The 14,509-nt window shown below is 39.9% G+C and overlaps 1 pseudogene; it reads left to right on the top strand.

Moving 5' to 3' along the window:
* On the top strand, positions 1-120 carry LOC146035918 (5S ribosomal RNA; annotated as a pseudogene).
* The last annotated feature ends 14,389 nt before the right edge of the window (positions 121-14,509 follow it).

The following is a 14,509-nucleotide window of genomic DNA, read 5'->3' as shown; positions in this document are numbered from 1 at the left end:
ATCTACAGTCATACCACACTCTGAGACGCCCAATCCCGTACGATCTTGGAAGCTAAGCAGTGTTGGGCCAGGTCAGTACCAAGATGGGAGACCTCTTGGGAAAACCTGGTGCTGTAGGAACAGCAATTAACGTATTGTAACAAGAAACTTGGGTCAAAAACCTTCCTAACGGAATATTGTCGGAGCAATATAGTCACAATATAGGCACATAAGCACTTTATAAATTCACAATGGACTGCGTTAATTATATGAATTTAATATATATTTATTTATTTATATATATTTATTTAATCAATTAATAACTATTTATAATAATCACGAAGTACACTCACTAATATTTCTTATAAAATTGTCAATCCATTATCTAAAAGAACATTATTACTAATTAGCGATTGCACAGTTATAAATATCATCACTATTCTTTGCCATATTTCTGGTTTTCTGGATTATCTAATTATGCAATATTTATTATCTATATAAAACACATCACTTAATAGTATTGGTTGCACTATCACCGAAATTTGTGTCACAAACTCTGATCTGATCAAATTCTTACATGTGTTTTGATTTTCCTATGGTGAATTATCGACATAAGGAACTCTGACAAGATGGCCGCGGCTCCTTACTATTGGAGCAGGAACACGGAGCCTTCTAGAAAATGGCCGCCGTGAATCGTAAAGACAGACGGGAACGGAAACCCTGTTAACATACACAGATCCCCTACGATGTCCAGGGGACTTCGGTAACGCAGGCGCATCCCCAGACGGAAGAGGGGCACACTGACTGAATCGCGGCTATAGATGGGCCGCGCATGCGCAATAGAAACTCCGGGACACCGGATGTGTGGCGGAAGTGCCGCAATTATACGACAAACATTGTATTCTTCATCTATGCTTATATTTTTTAGATATTTATTGTGGCGCCCTACCTAGCGCGCTTATGGTGTATAATATGAACTATGTCCCGCAATGCTACATGAGCTAGCTATCTATTTAAAAGATAATGATCCATTTAATGACAGGATGTGATGTCATAGTGCCTAGGCTAGTACATAGGTATAAATATCAGTTTGGTCGCAGTTGCTCCCCAACCCTTGATGAAGTCTGACAGGACGAAACGCGTTGGGTGATCCTAGCCTCCAACTACATCCTTAAGTTAAGCGATTTTATCTTACTATATTTATATTTATATTTATAATTATTGTCCACATTGTTTTATTGAAAAATTGCTCCTTTTTATCCCTTTGAAATAAATTTATTATTTTTATAAGAATACTTCTAAAATATTTTTTTAATTCCAGATCACCACCATTTTTAAACAATTAGTCGCCGCTATCTTTATTCACTGTTTACATTTTCTCATGAGCAGCTTACCACTGCTCTTTTTTTTAAAGACTGGCAGACACCCTTTATTAAGGGAATATTGTTTATTTATTGAAATTTGGGAAAACACAAGTGGCGCTTCTCATCCAATCTTCACATACATACATACATATATATATTTATACAAGGTCCGGTGTGTGTGTGTGTGTGTGTGTGTGTGTGTTTGAGTATGGGGGAGCACCAATATTTATCTTGCCTCTGGGCAACTGGGACAAACTTATGCCACTGAGGTAACAGCACCACTTTTCACTTTTAGAAGCTTTATTAATTGTACCCCTTAGTGTCTAAGGTTTGCCCCTTCATTTTGTCCTGTAATATGACTGATGCATCTTTTAGTACTACTAAAATCCCTCATTTTGTTTTCTTAAAAAATATATATTTTTTTTAAGGTGACTTCCTTTCCTGATAGATCCGGACCCCAACTATTTATCTTATCTATTTGGAACTGCGCAATGTGAATATGGGTAATTGCCATGAACAAAAGGAATAAAATTCCTCTTGGAAAAGGTTGAGAACAGGGAAATTCCAGGCATATAATACAGAAGCGTTGTATATACTGTACAGTATGCATCATTTCTGTAAATAAATGTGTGATTTCTGATGTCATCAATTACAATCTGAGAGCTGTCGTCACTTGAGTATTCATTTGCATTACTTTTGCTAGAAATTCTGTAACCTGTATACAAGCCCCCAGCCTTGTGCCTTTATATGGTCATGTCTCTATGTAATGTATATTATTTACAGCAAGAGGTGCTTTATCCAATATACAATTTAAACAATATGCTAATCTATACAATAATAAAGTAGTCTACAAATTTCAGTCACAAATGTCTATGGAAAACTCTGGTTCTGAATTGCTTTTGCATATCTGTTAGAATTACTTTAACTACACCAACCAATAAATCTATAGAGGTTTTCAAGATTAACCTTCATCATGACCTATAATGACAAACAAGCAAAACAGAAGGGGGAGGAGGTCAGTATGGAGATATAACACATGGGTGGTAGAGAAAAAGTGCAGATATAAATATTTAATGATTATTTTAATATAACGTTGTTGCCTCACTGCATAGGGGTCAAGAGTATGCTTCCTGACAAGTGAGTGGGTTTCCTCTGGATCCTCCTACAATCATCTACAGCAAAAAACAACAACCCAAAGTAGTACTAAGAATCTGTGGTATTATTCACAGACAGGGGGTTATACTGATTTACCCTCGGAAAGGCACAATCACTCTCTAATGGACAAAACCATATGCACTGCAGGTGGGGCTGATGTAACATGTGCAGAGAGAGTTAGATTTGGGTGGGGGTGTACTTCAAACTGATATCTATATTGCAGTGTAAAAATAAGGCAGCCAGTATTTACCCTGCACAGAAACAATAAAACACCCAAATCTAACTCTCTGCACATGTTACATCAGCCCCACCTGCCGTGCATATGGTTTTGTCCATTAAAGAGTGATTGTGCCTTTGCATGTGAATCAGAATAACCCCCACAGGACAGGTTTTTAAGAATGGATTCTTTAAAAGTTATAGTGTTCTAATTTAGATCACATGTAACGGAGAAAGAATATTATTCATTTCATTCTGTGTCTTGGTTCCGTCATCGAGCTTGATTCCTTGAGATTTAAGACTCACGTTATCCTTTCTCCACAACAACCTCTGAGTATATCCTCATGTTAGTAACAGAAAAATCAAACATATGCAAAAAAATGAGGTATTGATGCCAGAGTTAATAACTCATGTCTCGCAAGAGCAGGTAAGTTTTCAGATGGCTCATTACTAATGATTTCTATTTCAATCCCTGCATATTACAAGAAGCAGCTGCTCTCCTGTGTGTCTCTAATTGAAGAAAGATATGTATTGCCAAATCAAGAGAACGTGCTGTCAATGGAAGCTACCTATCAGTTTCAATGTAATCACGAGTAAAATATATAAGTTTAGGAGCTGACTGACAATTCCTGTCATATTTATTTAATATTATGAAACAAGCAGTTATAAATAGTGTGGACTAAATGGGAATTAGGATTCAGATTCTGCCGAGTCTAAGATGTTGAATATGTAAAATTCCTGGCATTGTTTAAAAAAAAAAAAAAGTTCTATAAATAATTTTGGATCTATTCATTAAAGCAGCATCTTGTATGTTTTTCTTATTCGAAAGTCCCAATTGATACTTTTTAACTATAGTCTCTCAATCACTATGGACCTCATTTAGATTTTGCCTCTGTAGCTGTGATTTTTTTATTCGCACGGTGCAGATCTGATCTTTTTTCATTCTCAAATGATAATTGAAGCTGCAATCAGGAAGCTGAGACAAGGGCTGAAATGGGTGTATGCAGGGCCAGATTAACAATGGGACGGATGGAGCTCCAGGCCTCTGCATAAAAACAGGCCCATCATCACCATGAAAGCATGATGATCACCAGACAGACACCAGCTGGCCACATTGTTGGACATAAATCATGAGAATGTAAAAGGCATTCCTATTTCACACATTTTCTGTGCAATTTTTGTACACTCCAATAAGAATGAGAGACTTGAAAAACGATACCAACGTTTCAAATGTATTTAAACATTTTTCGGTACTTGTGTAATATCTGGGCACCAGATTATTTGATTGTATGCCTTAACTTAAGGCATACAATCAGATGCGATGCGATTTTCAGCAAAATCGCATCGTGACCAAATCGCATGCGATGCGATCGACGCGATTTTCCATAGGATTCAATGTTAAAATGGTCCTGTTCATTTCCCCACTTTCCAAGTGGGCATAGAGTTGATTTTATATAGCGTGGCGAGTGCAGCGAGCCACCGAGCCCGAAGCGTGTCGAGCGCAGCAAGCCCCGCGATGGGATGCGGATTACATAAAATGTATTCCGCGTCCGCTCGCCACGCTTTGGCTCGGTGGCTCGCTGCGCTCGCCACGCTATATAAAATCAACTCTATGCCCACTTGGATACTGGGAAATGAACAGGACCATTTTACCATTGAATCCTATGGAAAATCGCATCCATCGCATCGCATGCGATTTGGTTGCATGTGATGCGATGCGATTTTTCCGACCCAATCTCAAAATCGGGCACCCAGTTATTACACAAGCACCCATTTTTTCATCTCGATAGGATTTTTAGGGATTATTAAACTGGACAAGAATGATATTCCCATATACGGCTATGGGTATGGCAGTATTTAGTGGTATTTGACTTTAGCACATTAAAAATATTAACTGCTAGATTTAAAGGAGCAATAATTAAAAATGCAAATGCAAAGAGGAGGGGGAGGTGGCTAGGAGGCTGGCAGAAAAAGGTTTTCTGATTGATAGATTGAGGTGAATGCAGAGGTGGAAAATATTGTTGGGAGAAGACAAGGTGTGTAGCAGAGATGGGAGTTGAAGAGCTATTGGAGGTTGGAGGATATAGAGGAGATGAGGGATCTAAAGGAGGCCGTATTGACTTGCAAGGCAGCAGAACTCTAGGAGATGAGTACAAATTTAAGAGAACAATTTCCGTAAGAGGGTGCAACTTCCATCAAAGGCATTTCACAGTGCAGGAGCTTTTTGGATTAATCTGGTCAGTTTGAATGCCTATATAAGGAAGCTTATAGCACCCTACACCACACCATATTGGTGTGGGGGCTGAGGACCTGACCTGTAATTACTGTACCTGGATTCTGGGACACATCAGGTGTATTTGGTTTACTGTTTTCTGTTTCCTGAGCTGCAGGAAAAGTATATGTACTGGATCTCTGTATAGCCCAATTCTGGTAATTCATTTTCTGTAGGTCACCGCCTAATTTTGAAGTGTTTATGTATGTTATTTTAATATGGGGTGTTTTTGTCAGTGCTTTCATAAATGTTTGATGATAATGCCCTATCAGTAAGCGTTTTCCTATTTGTCTTGAGGTATACCTCTAATTGGAATGGAGGTACAATATGTAAAATGTCTATGTGATATGAAAGAGGATTAGACAGAACATGGTTGAGCACTTAAAAAACATTGGCAGACTATCTGGAGGCCTGTGATTTTATTACATAGACCCATTGTTAAGATAATAAGACTTCCTTGCATCGGTTGAGCCTTTATTGAACATCATTGATATTTTCGATTTAAAAACAGCACCGTTGGGCCTTTCATATATATTTTTATGTATTGTTCTTATATTATAGGATGGATGCACCCCAAGGGTCCACAGCAGCTGTATTTAAATGCAGGTTACCCCTTGTTTCCTCTTTGGCATTAGGATTGTGGTTTCATCTGCCGGAGGATGATCAAGATGAAAATCATGGAGGTGTTGAGGGCAGAAGCAATAGGGCAGGTAGGATAGGGTAACAACTTGCTATGCTTTCAGCTCACAAGCTCATTACAATGGCAGTACCCAATAGTGTGAAATGGACTAAGCATTTTTATATGCCATTTATAAATAACCACACAACACGTGATATACAGAGCTGCATGAGGCTACATCTGATGCAGTACTGAATTTTTCAGTTTACGAATTTGGAAACTCTGTGGGTTACAGCCCTCAAAAATTTGTTTTGAACTGCTTTACTGTGCAGATAGTAAATGTAATTGAGACCTCATAAGTTCTATAAAAACCATGGCACTTACTCATACCTCTGATAAATGGTGGAGGAGAAAAGGATAAAAGAGCACAGTTGATAGTTACATAAGTGTTGTTTGCAATGGCTAACTACTGATTTCTGAAAATGTAAAAATCTCCAAAGAGAGATGGGTAAAAAAAAAAACAAAGCTAATCAAAAAGTGACTAAGCAAACATCAAAACATGCTAGAGAACAAACAGAAAAAAATACTGCATAGTCAGCAAAAAAGGTGACAAAACATTCTATGGACAAACATTAGAAATTAATTTGAAAATACAAAGCTTAAAGAGTAAAGGCAAAGTAAATACAAAGGTTAAAGAGTAAAAAAGATAGACATGTTGTAAGAGACAAAGAAATTGCAGACTGCTAAAAGCGCTGTGTTTTCTGTTGATAATTGTATACTAGACATAATGATACACCCCAGTGTTGTAAGAGTGTGTTGTCAAACACATACAGTATATGTTAAATCATCTAAGATAAATGTGTATTTTTTAAAGTAACTAAACAAAAAGGCAAGTGGATTGGTGTGCAGTTTCAAGCATAAAAAAGATGACAAAAGAATACTCTGTAATTAAAGTTGCATTCTTTACTGAAAGTGTTATTCCATTAATTAGAAGTGTTAAGCTGGATACACACTACACAATGTGTGTATCCAGCAATATCGGTGATGGCGGTCACCCGGCAGGTTGTCGTCATCGGCAAGTACATACTGTACACAATTGCCGATTCCATCCGTGACAAGCAATGGCAGGGTGCTGGGAAGTGGGGGAGCACACAGCATACTGCAGCATAGCCCTTATTAATGATGCCCTCCATGTCTGTCCCCGATGGACGATGGGGGGACATTGTTAACGACCCGAGGGAGCACGTGTTGTACACACTAGAAAAAGTGCACAATAATGTAATTAATAATATTGTTATTAAATATTTTTTATGTGTTTAATTTCAAAATTTCTTGGCAACTTAAAAAAAAAAAAACATTTTGTATTTGTAATAGGGTCCAAGTTTTCCGGAGGTGCAGATATTATATACCTCCCGCCACCCATCAGGCTTTCTGATTCCCTTACCTCCTTCAAGCGCTCCCTCAAAACCCACTTCTTCCGACTAGCCTACTCCTCCTCCTCCTAACCTCTTTCACTTCTCCCATCCTGCCTACCCTACCCCTCCATCCGTTACTACTATTTCTATTGTTTTTCATTCGTCCACCCACCTCCTTTTAGTCTGTTATCTCTTATGAGTGGGGTCCTCCTTCCCCACATACTCACCCTACATCTTTACCTCACCAGCGCTCCTGTTCTGTTCTTCCCTTTCTCTACTTCGTCTTCAGTCTCCTCAACAATTTCGACACTTACTTCAGAATTGATGCTGATTTTTGTTCTACCAGCTTCACCCCTATTTATGCTGTATTTTATCATCACACCCTGTACGTTACCTTGTAATTTGTTTTTATGTTTGCTATGTACAGCGCTGCGACACTTTGTGGCGCCTTATAAATAAATAAACTGCTACTACTTATATATGCACATATTAATATTCTGAAAATATAAATTAATATGGAAAAAAAAGTTCTAGTTTCAGTGCTTAAAGGACAAAATATCTGGAGGGTCAGCCAAATGTCAATGTTGAAGGGAAGTATGTAAGATCAAACAGAGATTAAGGTGGAAATATATTTAAATTGCCCAAATGTTACACTAATAGGATTATTAAATAATAGGATTATAAATATTAAAACCTTTCGTATATTAATAGGGCTTGGTAAATCTAACAAGAGTTACAATGACAAAAAGGCAATGAAAATTAGCTTCTAAACATCTTAAAATGATTTTATATTTGAGAATATAATGAGCTCGAATTTTATGGCTTCTGTAATACAAATATAAATACAGTATATTTACAAAGCAATAAATAATCCAAAAAGCTAGTGCTATTCTATACTACACATGCCAACAATTATCATAACAATGTGTTATGGTTTGCAGCAATTTATAATTCTATTATGTTGTTTAAATAAGTACCAATGATAAGTATTGTACCAACACTGGTGTTTGTAAGATAAAACAGACAAAAATATGTCTTATAATAATGCATTTGATGTAATTTCTTCCCTGATGGATATCCATAATTATTATTCCTCTACTCATAAACGGAAAGAAAGCCGGCTGTTTGTAGTCAAAATATTGGATAGACCTTTCCACAAATCTTCTGGCAAGTCCCATCACTGCGCATAGAAAGATGAGTGCTTGACCTATAATCTGTTATTGCTGGAGACGTCAAGTAAACTTAACATTGATTCTGCAGAGAACTTGATTCATCCAGGAGAGTTTCAAGATGTACAGTATACAGTATCACTTGCCTTTGATGAGCAACTTCAACACTTCACATTTTTTATGATGTGCACATATAGGACAAACAGGCTTTGCAAGGGGAATGGGGGGAGTTATGTGTGTTTCTGTAGATATAGGATGTAGATAGATAGATAGATAGATAGATAGATAGATGATATAGATATCTGTATATATAGTAGAATGAATAAGGGGTGTACTCACCAGACTACATAAAAAAAAATATATATATATATATATCTGGAAATCATACAGTGCGCAATAAGCGATGAAATATATGGAACTACCGTTCCCAGAGTCTCTGATCACAGTCCAAATCCTGTGGTGTTTGAATGCACTCAGATCTCTCCTTGATCCGGCAGCACTGTTCTCCTGTGTCCAAACAGGTGTGTCAATCTAAAAGCAGAATAAGAACAGGCGCTCCATAGTGCAGATAAAAGATGTAAATTTATTGAAAACAGGTAACAAGGGTAGGGTAGGTTAGGATCACGTACCAAGACAGGCGGTATAGGGTACCGCAGACACAATCAGCATGAATAGGTGCCCAGCACCGTGTAATCCTAGGCACTGCTTACACCAAGGTTCCTTAGTTCTTACTGACGTCGCTAGGCCACTATGGAGCGCCTGTTCTTATTCTGCTTTTAGATATATATATATATATATATATATATATATATAGATATCCACACCGTCAGAACAGTGAAGGCGGCACACAGTCGTAATAAAGCAACTCCAACAGAATACTGCAACGTTTCGATTTATTTACAAATCGTCATCAGGCATAAACACAATAAGCAAACATCTCACCTTATATCCCCTACACCCGAGTGCACGTCTCCTCACGTTTCCCGCGTCCCCCGTCCACGTCATCGGCACGCGTCACAGTACCGTCGGCTACCATGGTCACGCAGCACGCTGCGTCTCCCACACCATGGCAACCGGCGTATCCTAATGACGCGGCCGATACGCGACCAATGGATCACAGGGAACACAGTGAAGGATACGTGAATATAAAAAATAAAAAATGCAGAGGATGGCATCAGTGGTAGCAGGCATATCAAGAATACAGCGTATGCACAGTGCTAGTACTATATATAAAAATAGTAAATATATACAATATACAAAGCATTTTAATCAAGGCACGAAAAATAAAAATAGACATCTAACAGGTACATGCAATCATATGCAATAATGTACACACCTCATAAACAAGGATAACTAAATATCGACAGCAAAAAATACACTAAAAATAAGTGCAAACAAGTAAAAGGTGTAAACAACCGGTCATAAGAACGCATGAAGCCCCAGATGGTCATTAAGCCCATGTGGGACCATGGTTCTAAGCCGGTATATCCACCTAGATTCACACCGCAACAGCGCCAGTGATCTATTACCCCCACGTAGCCTAGCAGGTATATGGTCAATGATAATATAATGTAGGTTTGCCATGTTGTGGCCAGCCAATGCAAAGTGCCTTGCAACTGGCTGGTCACTTGAACCCGATGCTAAGGCCGCTCGAATGGAGGAACGATGTCCTGCCATTCTGTCACGTAGGTTCCTATCAGTTTTACCTACGTAGTGAAGTCCACAAGGACATGATATAAGGTACACTATGTACCTAGTGGTACATGTGACCTTATGTCTGATGGCATAACGTTTACCAGAGAATGGATGGCAAAAGCTATCACCTACAGTCAAGCTTCTGCAAGCAATACAGTTAAGACAGCGAAAACATCCATTACGCCTCCCCAGAAATGTATTGGGGGATGCATCAACAGGAGGAGTAATGTCCGCACGTACCACCCAGTCACGAACATTCTTCCCCCTGGTGTAACATGGCATAAGGGATACCCCAGATAATCTAAGGGAATCATCAGTACTGACAAGCGGCCAATGTCTTCTGGAAATATTTCTAATAGCATCACTGGAAGTATTGTAGTGGTTGACCCAGGGCATCTTCTTTTTGGCATTGGGAACAACAGGTTTGGGTGACAATAAAGATTCTCTAGGTTGGGCCAGAGCTTTTTGTTTGGCACATAAAAGTAGATCAAGATCATACCCACGTACAAGGAAGTTTTTGACCATATCATCAATTTGTGCAGTGGCCTCAGACACATCACAGCATATCCTACATGCACGAATAAACTGCGAATATGGCAGGCCAAACTTAAGTGACCTAGGGTGATGGCTAGCAGCGTGCAAAATGGTGTTACGGTCAGTCGGTTTTTTAAACAATGACGTCCTGATAGTACCATCCACCAGACTGACAGCAACATCAAGATAATGCAATTTTTCAGCACTAATTTCAAATGTGAACTTCAATGGAGATGTTGACCCATTGTGTCGACCAATGAAATCCACCAACTCTTCTTCGCTACCGGTCCAAATTAAGAAGATATCATCGATGTACCTGGCATAGAAAAAAATCCTACCAGATACATCGATGTCCTCAAAAAATATCTGCTTCTCAGCACAAAACATATACGCATTGGCGTACGATGGGGCCACATTGGACCCCATCGCACATCCAGAGCGTTGTAGGTAAAAATTACCATAATGTATAAAAAAATGATGTGTTAACAATAATTCTAGTAGAGAGCAGAAAAAATCAACAGATGGACCGGTATACAAAGGATTATCAACAAGCAGCGAACGCACAGCCTCTATCCCATCAGAATTAGGTATCACCGTGTATAGGCTAGATACATCGATGGTACATAGAAGGCTGTGGGGGGGAATATCGCCCAGGGAACGCAATTTATTAATAAAAGAGGTGGTGTCAAGCAGGTAATTGTCATGCTGTACAATGCAAGGCTGCAGCAATGCATCCAGGTACACTGCACAATTTTGAAAAAGAGAATCGTTCGCAGCAATAATTGGCCTACCTGGAGGCTTACTGGGGTGCTTGTGCACTTTGGGGAGAGTGTATATCACCGGGGTCACAGGCCACAGTGGTATCAACGCTTCCCCCAAAGTTTTACCAATAACATTATCAGACACAGCTTGCTTGATCAAAGAAGTAAGTAAAGATTTGTATTCAGTAGTGGGATCCTTACCTAACAGAGAATACACATTGGTATCGGCTAATTGCCGTTCAATCTCATCTTTGTAATCTGTTAAATCCTGAATCACCACCGCCCCGCCTTTGTCAGCGGGACGGATGATGATATCGGGATTTTTAGACAACTTTTTGAGTGCATCAATCTCACCTACAGACAAATTGCCATTAAATGATTTATTAAGAGCAGATTTTATATGCACATCAACGTCATGATTAAGCATCCTTGAATACATTTTAATCGATACATTATTGGTCAAGGGGTCGAATTTAGATTTGGGCAGCAGCTTCCTTAATTGAACAGGAATGTCCATAGGCTGTGTATTCACAGCATCAACAATGTCATTTTTCGCAAAATGTTCATGAAGGCGTAATTGTCTATTCAACCTGTATTTTTCTATCTGCCACTCAAAATTATTGAACGGGGTAGTTGGAACATATGACAATCCTTTATTCAACACCTTAATTTCATCAGGTTGCAAAGGATAGGATGAAAGGTTGAAAATTACCGTGGCCTGCGATTCAGCGGCGGTCTGCCTGGTTTTCTTTTCTCTCGCCCTCTTCCCGCCTCTTCGAGTCCTGGCTCTGACTCGTTGCGGAGCTGTATACGGGTCCGTACCCCTAAAGGGGCCGCGGGGCGTGACGCATTGCCATCATGGTGTTCATTATAATCAGAGTCACTGGTAGTGTAATTGTCATACATCCGACCGGAGCGGGCAGATGATTGTCGGTATGTTTTTCTCCTGTTAGTAAAGCGACCAGTACCCCTAGAATCGGAGTTGGTCCATTGGTACACCAAGTTCTTTTCATAATCGTTGATCACTCTCTCCAATTTTTTATGCTTAAATTGGATGAGATCCTGTTTATACGTAGCAAGCTGGTTTTTAAGTTTCTCAAATTGGTCTTTAGCAGGTTCCAGAATAGCTTTGTGCAATACCTCAAAGGATCCAATTTTCTCCCTGGTCTCTTTAAGTTCTCGACCTGCCTCCTCGATGACCAGCAGCATTAGATCAAAGCTGCACTTATTTAGTACCCCGATCCACCGTTTACAGAAGGTCAAATTGTGTCGACCAATAGTAGGGCAGTTTTTAACCCTGAAACCACGGGGTATCCGTTTCTCCTTGTAATAATTGGATAGAGTGACCCCGTGGAAGAAGTAATCCAATTCTTTTTGCTTCAATTTAAGTAGATCGCGGTACAGTACTTCAGATGATAAAGGAGCTGTCACATCAAAGTCATCCTTGAAGAGGATATCGTCAGCTTCTGACTCAGAGAAGGTGACCGACGTGCCTTGTGTAAGCTTGGCTAAGTTCATACAGCCAGGCGGTGCATCAAAGCCGGTTCCACCTTCAGCCATCCTCTTGTTAAAAACAACGGACAAAGTCCGAACACATCCAACAGATGTAGGCCTGGGATATACACACAAGTGCGGGTGCCAACAGCCAGATATCGCCCAGTCTCAAGCGGTATCAAATACAATGTCCAATAGGCCCAGCACTCCAGCTAATGTCAGCGTAATTTCCTGGTGCTCACCAAAGACCCTGGTCAGGCCAAATATAGATATCCACACCGTCAGAACAGTGAAGGCGGCACACAGTCGTAATAAAGCAACTCCAACAGAATACTGCAACGTTTCGATTTATTTACAAATCGTCATCAGGCATAAACACAATAAGCAAACATCTCACCTTATATCCCCTACACCCGAGTGCACGTCTCCTCACGTTTCCCGCGTCCCCCGTCCACGTCATCGGCACGCGTCACAGTACCGTCGGCTACCATGGTCACGCAGCACGCTGCGTCTCCCACACCATGGCAACCGGCGTATCCTAATGACGCGGCCGATACGCGACCAATGGATCACAGGGAACACAGTGAAGGATACGTGAATATAAAAAATAAAAAATGCAGAGGATGGCATCAGTGGTAGCAGGCATATCAAGAATACAGCGTATGCACAGTGCTAGTACTATATATAAAAATAGTAAATATATACAATATACAAAGCATTTTAATCAAGGCACGAAAAATAAAAATAGACATCTAACAGGTACATGCAATCATATGCAATAATGTACACACCTCATAAACAAGGATAACTAAATATCGACAGCAAAAAATACACTAAAAATAAGTGCAAACAAGTAAAAGGTGTAAACAACCGGTCATAAGAACGCATGAAGCCCCAGATGGTCATTAAGCCCATGTGGGACCATGGTTCTAAGCCGGTATATCCACCTAGATTCACACCGCAACAGCGCCAGTGATCTATTACCCCCACGTAGCCTAGCAGGTATATGGTCAATGATAATATAATGTAGGTTTGCCATGTTGTGGCCAGCCAATGCAAAGTGCCTTGCAACTGGCTGGTCACTTGAACCCGATGCTAAGGCCGCTCGAATGGAGGAACGATGTCCTGCCATTCTGTCACGTAGGTTCCTATCAGTTTTACCTACGTAGTGAAGTCCACAAGGACATGATATAAGGTACACTATGTACCTAGTGGTACATGTGACCTTATGTCTGATGGCATAACGTTTACCAGAGAATGGATGGCAAAAGCTATCACCTACAGTCAAGCTTCTGCAAGCAATACAGTTAAGACAGCGAAAACATCCATTACGCCTCCCCAGAAATGTATTGGGGGATGCATCAACAGGAGGAGTAATGTCCGCACGTACCACCCAGTCACGAACATTCTTCCCCCTGGTGTAACATGGCATAAGGGATACCCCAGATAATCTAAGGGAATCATCAGTACTGACAAGCGGCCAATGTCTTCTGGAAATATTTCTAATAGCATCACTGGAAGTATTGTAGTGGTTGACCCAGGGCATCTTCTTTTTGGCATTGGGAACAACAGGTTTGGGTGACAATAAAGATTCTCTAGGTTGGGCCAGAGCTTTTTGTTTGGCACATAAAAGTAGATCAAGATCATACCCACGTACAAGGAAGTTTTTGACCATATCATCAATTTGTGCAGTGGCCTCAGACACATCACAGCATATCCTACATGCACGAATAAACTGCGAATATGGCAGGCCAAACTTAAGTGACCTAGGGTGATGGCTAGCAGCGTGCAAAATGGTGTTACGGTCAGTCGGTTTTTTAAACAATGACGTCCTGA

This window comes from Crinia signifera, chromosome 1 (genome assembly GCF_055691185.1).
Source record: "Crinia signifera chromosome 1, ASM5569118v1, whole genome shotgun sequence".
Taxonomy (NCBI): Eukaryota; Metazoa; Chordata; class Amphibia; order Anura; family Myobatrachidae; genus Crinia; species Crinia signifera.
Note: the sequence above shows the minus strand (reverse complement) of the source record. Positions and strands in the feature narration are given on the sequence as shown.